Consider the following 7,751-nt stretch of genomic DNA (forward strand, 5'->3'; position numbering starts at 1 on the left):
AGAACCAGGCCGGCGTACAACTCGAGAACCAGGCTGTGATATATCGGTTCCGCTGAGATTCTTGAGCAGCCGCAACATTTGGTCCGCCGACCCGGACAACAACAGCAGCAGTAACACGAACAGCAACGAATCTTCAATTGAACCTGGTGGACCAAAACACAACCAGCAACGATGGCAAGCAAAAGTCCCAACAGACACTGGAAGACAGCTGATTGGAAGGCAAGTGGTCAACTCAAGATGTTAGAGAAAGAGCAAGTTGATTTACTCAAGTCCTTCTCCAGACACCTCAACGAGCTGGAAGGCTACCTGACACAAAACAAAACAATGACGGCCGAAGGTGCTTATCGATGTTTCTTCGAGACATACGACAACTTGGAAGACAACCGACAACAGCAGAGGTAACTATTAAAACCAAAATATTTTGAAAGCTTTGAAAATGACACCATGTTAGAAGAAAAGAGGAAAGTTTTGCGATGGGTAGTTGACAAAGTACCAGATCACCGAGACATTGAGAAATGTCGGGCAATAGTCTTCGACTACCGGAAAGACACATTGCGATTGTACAAATTATTGGGAGATTATGTTTCAATCAAGAACGAATTGTTAGAACTCGAAGAGAAATTGAAAGCAGAAAATTTAGGCGAATCCGAAAAACAGATACTGTGTGATCAGGCGGAACGGTTATTAGAAAAGCTAGATGAAATTAGCGCAGAAGGTCTTCGAATAGCGAAGGCAAAAGCTTGTCACCATGGGTTCACGAATTTCAGTAATGTTGGGAGTCACATTCAAGACCTGATCAAACAGTGCAGGCTCAGCAAGGGTTGTGGAAACCAAACATCGTTAGTGTCAACTACAGCGACTGGTGACAAAGACCCAAACGACGAAACTGTAATTGATACAGGCAATGGAGCCATAGAAAACGCTGAAGAGAACGCCGAGGTCTCTTCCAAGCATTCTGCTACACATGGAAGCAGAAAACAACCCATTATCGCCAACTCGCGATCATCAAAAAGGCGACAGATCGAAGAAATGGAGCTCGAAAACCTAAGAACAAAGATTGAAACAAAGCAACGGCTGCGAGAGCGCCAGTTGGAGTTAGAGCAAGAGCGTGAAGAAATAGAACTTCGTCGCCAGCAACAAAAACAAGAGTTACGTCTAAAGATGCAACAACAAGAAGATGAACTGCGTCTTCGACAGCATGAGCGAGCACTTGAAAACGAAAGAAAGAAAGCAGAGGAAGAAGAAGAAGAAAGACGTATGAAACTTGAGCTGACCAAAGGAAGCTCAAGAGCATCTGGATCAGTGGCAGATGAGATAGAAATTGTTGGATCAAAACGAAATCACAAAAGAACAGCCGGGTGGGTAGAATCAGGGGCTCAACAGTCTGTCCCTCAACGGCAGCTATCTCAAAATGTTGTTATCGACCCTCCAACGAATGTCACCAAGGACAGAGCTGACAAAAGTTTTAGCACCTACCCGAAAACTACCCCACTGTTCACACCAGGCGAAAGGCTTTTCTCAACGCAACTGGCTGAACCGAGTATTCTCAAGAAACCAGAAGTCCGTAAACCAATTAGAGTAACGGACCCACCAGCACCGCCGTTGACAAGGACGACGTTTCAGCAGCAGCGAACGTCAGCAGTTCAAGACAGAAACAGGAGTCAGAGTCCCATTAACAACTTTTGGAACAGGTCTGCCGAGAGCAGAAACAGGAGCACAATGAATCACACCACTCCCCAAGTAATCTACCAACCAGTACCAAGCAGTGGTGCCAGTGGCTTGCCAAAACTAAAACTGACTGAGTTTTCAGGAGACCCACTGGAGTGGCCAGAGTGGTCAGGTCTTTTTGATGTTGTTGTTCATCAAAAGCCAATCAGCGATACAGAAAAGATGCAATACCTCAAGACCAGTCTCACGGGTCAAGCAAAGGCAGCAATATTGGGAATGGGATTCAGCTCGCAATCATAATATCACGCTTGGGATATACTCTGTGAGAAGTACGGCAGATCAGATTTCATCGTCAACGCGCAATTTAAGAAAATTTATACTCATCCTCCAGTTCGGCATGAGAATTCTACGAGCATTGTCAAATTCGCAAAGGTGGTTACAAATGTGGTGAACACTTCGACTCAACTTGGATACACATCAGATCTAGAAGCGGAAGCAGGGCTAAGTTCAACAACGAGAAAACTTTCTCCGCAACTGAGAGAACAGTGGTTGCAGTATATGCAAGATCGTCGACTACTGAGAGGTAACCTGATTATTTTCAAGGAGTGGCTTGCCTCCAAAGCTGCAATTCATGAGAACTTGTTAGCACAGACAAACTCCTCGTTTGACAGAAACAAATTTCAAAGCCGTGATAAACCGAAGACGAGTACCTTTTTTCAAACGCTGAAGAGTCAAGCAAACCCAAGAATTTCGAATGTCCCTTCAAAGACGGGCAACATCCTATTTGGACGTGTGAAAAGTTTAAATCACTGAAAGTAAATGAACGACGAGAGCATGCCCAGAAGTTCCGACTGTGTTTCAATTGTTTGAAACCAGGTCACATGCCGAAGGACTGCAGAAGCAGGACCTGCAGCGTACCCAGCTGTGGAAGGCGGCACAACAGGCTTTTGCGCAGCGAACTTCCGAAGAAGGAAACTACAAAGAATGTCTCAGATGCTACAACGGCAGTAGCAACTAACATCACCCAAGGAGGACTTTCAGTGGTACGAATCAAGCAGACAAACAGAGACTTAAGCCTAAATGTACTAGCGATGTGTGATTCGGGATCCTCAATCTCATTTTTAGACAAATCAGTGGTGTCAAAACTCTAACTCCAAGGCCAGAAAGCATCTCTATCAGTAGCAGGGATCCATGGATCACAGGATGTAAAGACTTAAATATTGCCGATAGCTGTTTCAGCGCATGAGAAGTCTCGACCATTGACAACAGTGCAGTTCTACGTACACGAAAAACTGAAATTGGGTGACCAGATTGTGGAGTTGCAAAAATTGAAAGACCGTTACCCACATCTGAGGAACTTGCCTGATCAGAGCTACAATCTAAACGATGTTCAAGTGATTCTTGGACAAGATTGCTACGACATTCATCACCCTTTTGAATTCAAGAAGTCAGAAGACAAAGCTGCACCATGGGCAGTGAAATCAAAGATTGGTTGGGCTTTAAGTGGTCCCCTACCAGCGAAGCAAGCAGCAACTCTTGCGACCACAGCAACATCAATTGCAGACGACAAATTAGCAAACCAGTTGAGTAGGTGGTAGGATATCGAGTCCTACGCTTCAAACTGCGGTGTCACCGGACATTCGAAAGAAGAACAACGAGCAATCAAGACGTTGGAACAAACAACCCGATTCAATGGTGAAAGGTACGAAGTTGGATTTCTGTGGCGAGAGGACGAAGTGAAGTTACAAACAACTTCTACTCTGCAATGGGGCAATTCAAGACCTTAGAACGACGCCTACAGAAAGACGAGGCGCTAAAGAAGCGCTACCAAGAAACCATCGACACAGATGTCAACCCTGGATACGTTCGGAAAGTAGATCAAGCTGAACTGAATGAAACCAAAGACAAACTGCAATAGTATTTACCACATCATCCCGTCATAAACCCGCACAAACCCGGAAAAGTCAGAAGAGTGTGCTACGCAGCAGCAAAGTATCAAGGTGTAGCCCTAAACGACAAACTTCTACCTGGGCCAGACCTGCTGCAGAGTTTGATCGGAATCATATTTCGCTTCCGAGAACACCAAATAGCCTTATCAGCCGATATAGAAGCACTGTTTCTTCAATTAGCTGTCCCAAAGGATGACAGCCGATGTTTACGATTCCTCTGGAGAGAAGATCCAGAGCGGAGAATAGAAATCTACGAGTATACACGACACGTTTTTGGGGCGAAAAGCTCGCCGACTTGTGCAAATTACGCCTTGCACCAAGTGGCGAAAGATAATGCAGTCAACGACGAAAATCTTGTCAAAGCTGTCCAGCGAAACTTCTTTATGGACGGCTTCCTCAAGTCAGTCAGAACACCTCAAGAAGCGATTGAAATTTATCAGAAAGTCAGAGACATCCTCATCAAAGGTGGATTCAAGTTAGGATGCAATCCTAGGACTCAACTGGAATGTGGACACAGACAGTCTCATAGTCTGTCGCGGAACTGAGCAAGAAATTCCAGCAAAAATAACTCAGAGAATTGTCCTATCCTTTGTCTCAGCAGTGTTCGACCCACTTGGGATATGTTCACCATTCACCACACGAATGCGGTTCCAACTCAAAAGCATCTGGGCGGCGATGGGAAAAGCATGGGACAAAGAGTTGTCAGCAGAACCATCAAAGCTATTCAGTGGTTGGTGCTCTGAGTTGAGAGAAATAAGGACAATGTCAATAAATCGACTTTATTTTGAAAACGGATGCACAAACTTGAGACTACACATCTTTACAGATGCATCAGAGGAAGCAATGTGCATTGTTGCATATCTGCAAGATGAAGCAACGCTAAAATTGACATATGTAATAGGGAAATGTTGTGTGGCACCCATCAGACATATGACGGTACCGAAATTAGAACTTCAAGCCGCAGTCTACGGAGTTCGTCTCAGAAAGCAGATACTCAATGAACATGATGTCAAAATTGACAAAATCTATCATTGGACCGACTCATCAACAGTGCTACAGTGGCTACAGGCAGCGCACAAGAAACAACAAGTATTCGTTGCGAACAGAGCAGCGGAAATATTGGAAAACTCATCGATGGATCAATGGAGACACGTCAAAGGTGTCGAAAACCCTGCCGACATCGGAACCAGAGGAATGTACATCGAAGGCCTCAAGGAGTCCTTATGGCTAAACGGGCCGGCATGGCTCCAGGCAGATGAAGAAAAGTGGCCAAAGCCGTGGTGCCAAGTGAATGAACTCGAACCTGAGCAGGTTATGAGTACTGTAGCAACAGAAACAAAACTAGACCAAATATTTGACTGGAGACGATACAGTTCCTTCAACCAAATTAGAAAATTCATTGCTTACTGCATGAGGTTCAAGACAAAGCAAAAAGGTCCACTCAAAGCAGACGAAATTCATCAGGCAGAGCAAATACTGCTTCGATTTGTTCAAACCGAAAGCTTCCCGAATGTGTCAAAGTCGATAGCGAACAGCAAAGAAATCTCCAAAACTTTAAACATTGCCAAATTGTCATCCTTTATAGGAAGACGGAACAATTAGAGTGAAAGGCCTACTGAAGCATTCAAACCTTGACTACAATGCAAAACACCCAAATTGTTAACAGCAAAACATCCAGTTGTACAACTTCTGTTGGAGAAAGCACATCGAGACAACCTACATTAGGGCACAGAATACGTGAGAAACATGGTCCAACAAGAATACTGGATCATCGGATTAAGAAAAGCATTAAGAAAAATTAAGTCAAGATGTATCAAATGCAGACACAGGAACGCCAACCCAATTCACCCACCGATGGCAGATCTACCCCGAGAACGACTTGATGAACATGTGTTCCCATTCACCCATACCGGAGTTGACTACTTCGGACCCTTCGAAGTCAAGTTCCTACGACGTACCTTTAAGAGATGGTGCTGCCTCTTCACTTGCCTGGCAACGAGAGCAGTACACATTAAAGTTGCTCAGTCATTGGACACCGAGTCATGTCTAGCTGCAGTGACAAGATTCATTGCAAGACGTGGCTACCCAAATACCATCATTAATGACAACAGAACAAACTTTGTTGGAGCAGCCAATGAGCTGAAAGCATTCATGAACGAGTGGGACAAAGCTAAGATTGAGAGTGACTTAGCACAGAAAAAGATTGTTTGGAAATTCAACCCTCCCGGAACTCCTCACTTTGGTGGAATCTGGGAAAGACTGGTTCAATGTTGCAAGAAGGTCATGATTGCAATCTTGGACAACAGAAGCCTCACCGACGAGGTACTCAGTACAACAATGTGTCCTGTAGAGCAGACTCTCAACGCAAGACCCCTGACAGCAAAAAGTGACGACCCTGAAGATTTGACGGCGCTCACAACTAATCATTTCTATTTAAGACGAGAGAACGCGAGTGCACCATTCATGCCATCCCGTGAACGCTACCACGACCTGAGAAAATCATTCAAAACGGCTCAAGCATATGCCGACATGATCTGGAAAAGATGGACTCGCGAATATCTTCCACAATGGAACCAGAGATCGAAGTGGTCAAAAGAACATGTGCGAAACCTGAAAGAAGGCGAGTTAGTGTGGCTAGTAGATGACTCTCTGAAACGCTGTGAATACAAGCTTGGACGAGTCATTGAGATCTTCACTGGCAACGACGGAGTTGTGAGATCAGCGAGAGTCAAAATGGCACATGGAGAGCTAAACCGGCCAGCCGTGAAGTTAGCGCCAGTATTCTACGATGGTGTTTCCGAGATCGAAAACAGGGCCGGCGATGTTGGCGCCACTTCAAATCAGCTAGAAAAGCCATCAGACAGCAAGAAATAACTTTTGAAACTCAAAAACTTAGAATTTGTCAAAACTCAAAAATGGTCAAAAATTAGGACCGAAAATTTGTCCATCCCCCCGATTTTGGGAAGGCAAAACCCGAGCAACCCGACGTTATAACAGACGGTTAGGGTTACCTCTGAGCTATCCATGGACCCAACGAACATTATTGCATCATACCCACAAATGTGGCCAATAGCATTTATATGGTTATATGGTGCAAAATTGGCATTTTTCGATATTTTGTCATTTATTGTTAAATTTCCTAAGTTGTTTATTTTATGATACTTTAGATGATCATTAAAGGTGAAATACCGTACATTCGAGGCAGTTAGAGCTACGTAATAACCATCCGTGCTTATGTCAACAAAAGTAAATATTGCAGTAATTTGACATTTACTATGTAAACAATAACCTAAATCATTTTCTTGATTAACCAATCAGAAACAAGTAATGATGATGTTATAAATGATAAGTATTTGATTATTTACTTTAACCCAATTGTTTGATTAGTCAAACCATATTGTATTTAGAACCATTAGAAACTGTTGCCAAGAACAGTTGGCTCTCAGATAGACTAAAATTTGATTCTCTAACAACTTTAGTCTTTTTGCTAAGTTTTGCTAGATCTTAAGATCTTGCGGGTTATAAGTTAGTTGAGTTTACTTAACAAGAAGTTAGCAACATTACTAGCTACTGGTTGAAGCCTTACAAACTTCAGCACGAGATTGAACATAGATTATCACTAAGGATTTTCTTAACTTCAATCAACAAAATTAAAGTTACAGTCCTTTAATACGTCCGAGCGACTAATTATTTCTGCGAGATCGTTTTAGTCAATCGAACCCAGTGAAGAACCAGGCCGGCGTAAAACTCCAGAACCAGGCTGTGATATATCGGTTCCGCTGAGATTCTTGAGCAGCCGCAACAATCACTGAGACATTTTTGTGCCGAGTTAAATGCAGCTTTTCCAACTAGTTTTTTGCACTTTGTGCATTTAACTGAGGGATTTCTATCCTTAGAAGGCATTGTTTTGTATGAAGTAAAATGAAGAGAATTGAAGTCAAGTGCTGAGCAAATGAATCTGAAATCAAAGTAAGAAAGGATACAATGCATGGATTGTTGGCTATTATTACTCGTACGACACATCTTTTCAGTAAAAAGAAAAGACGCACTTCTTATTTTTAGTAAAGTTAAATTTAAAAGGCACACTCCGGATTTTTCTTTCAAAGTATCAGCAATCAGTGCGTTCTCTTCTAC

This window comes from Convolutriloba macropyga, chromosome 12 (assembly GCF_964194025.1).
Source record: "Convolutriloba macropyga chromosome 12, txConMacr16.3, whole genome shotgun sequence".
NCBI lineage: Eukaryota > Metazoa > Xenacoelomorpha > Acoela > Convolutidae > Convolutriloba > Convolutriloba macropyga.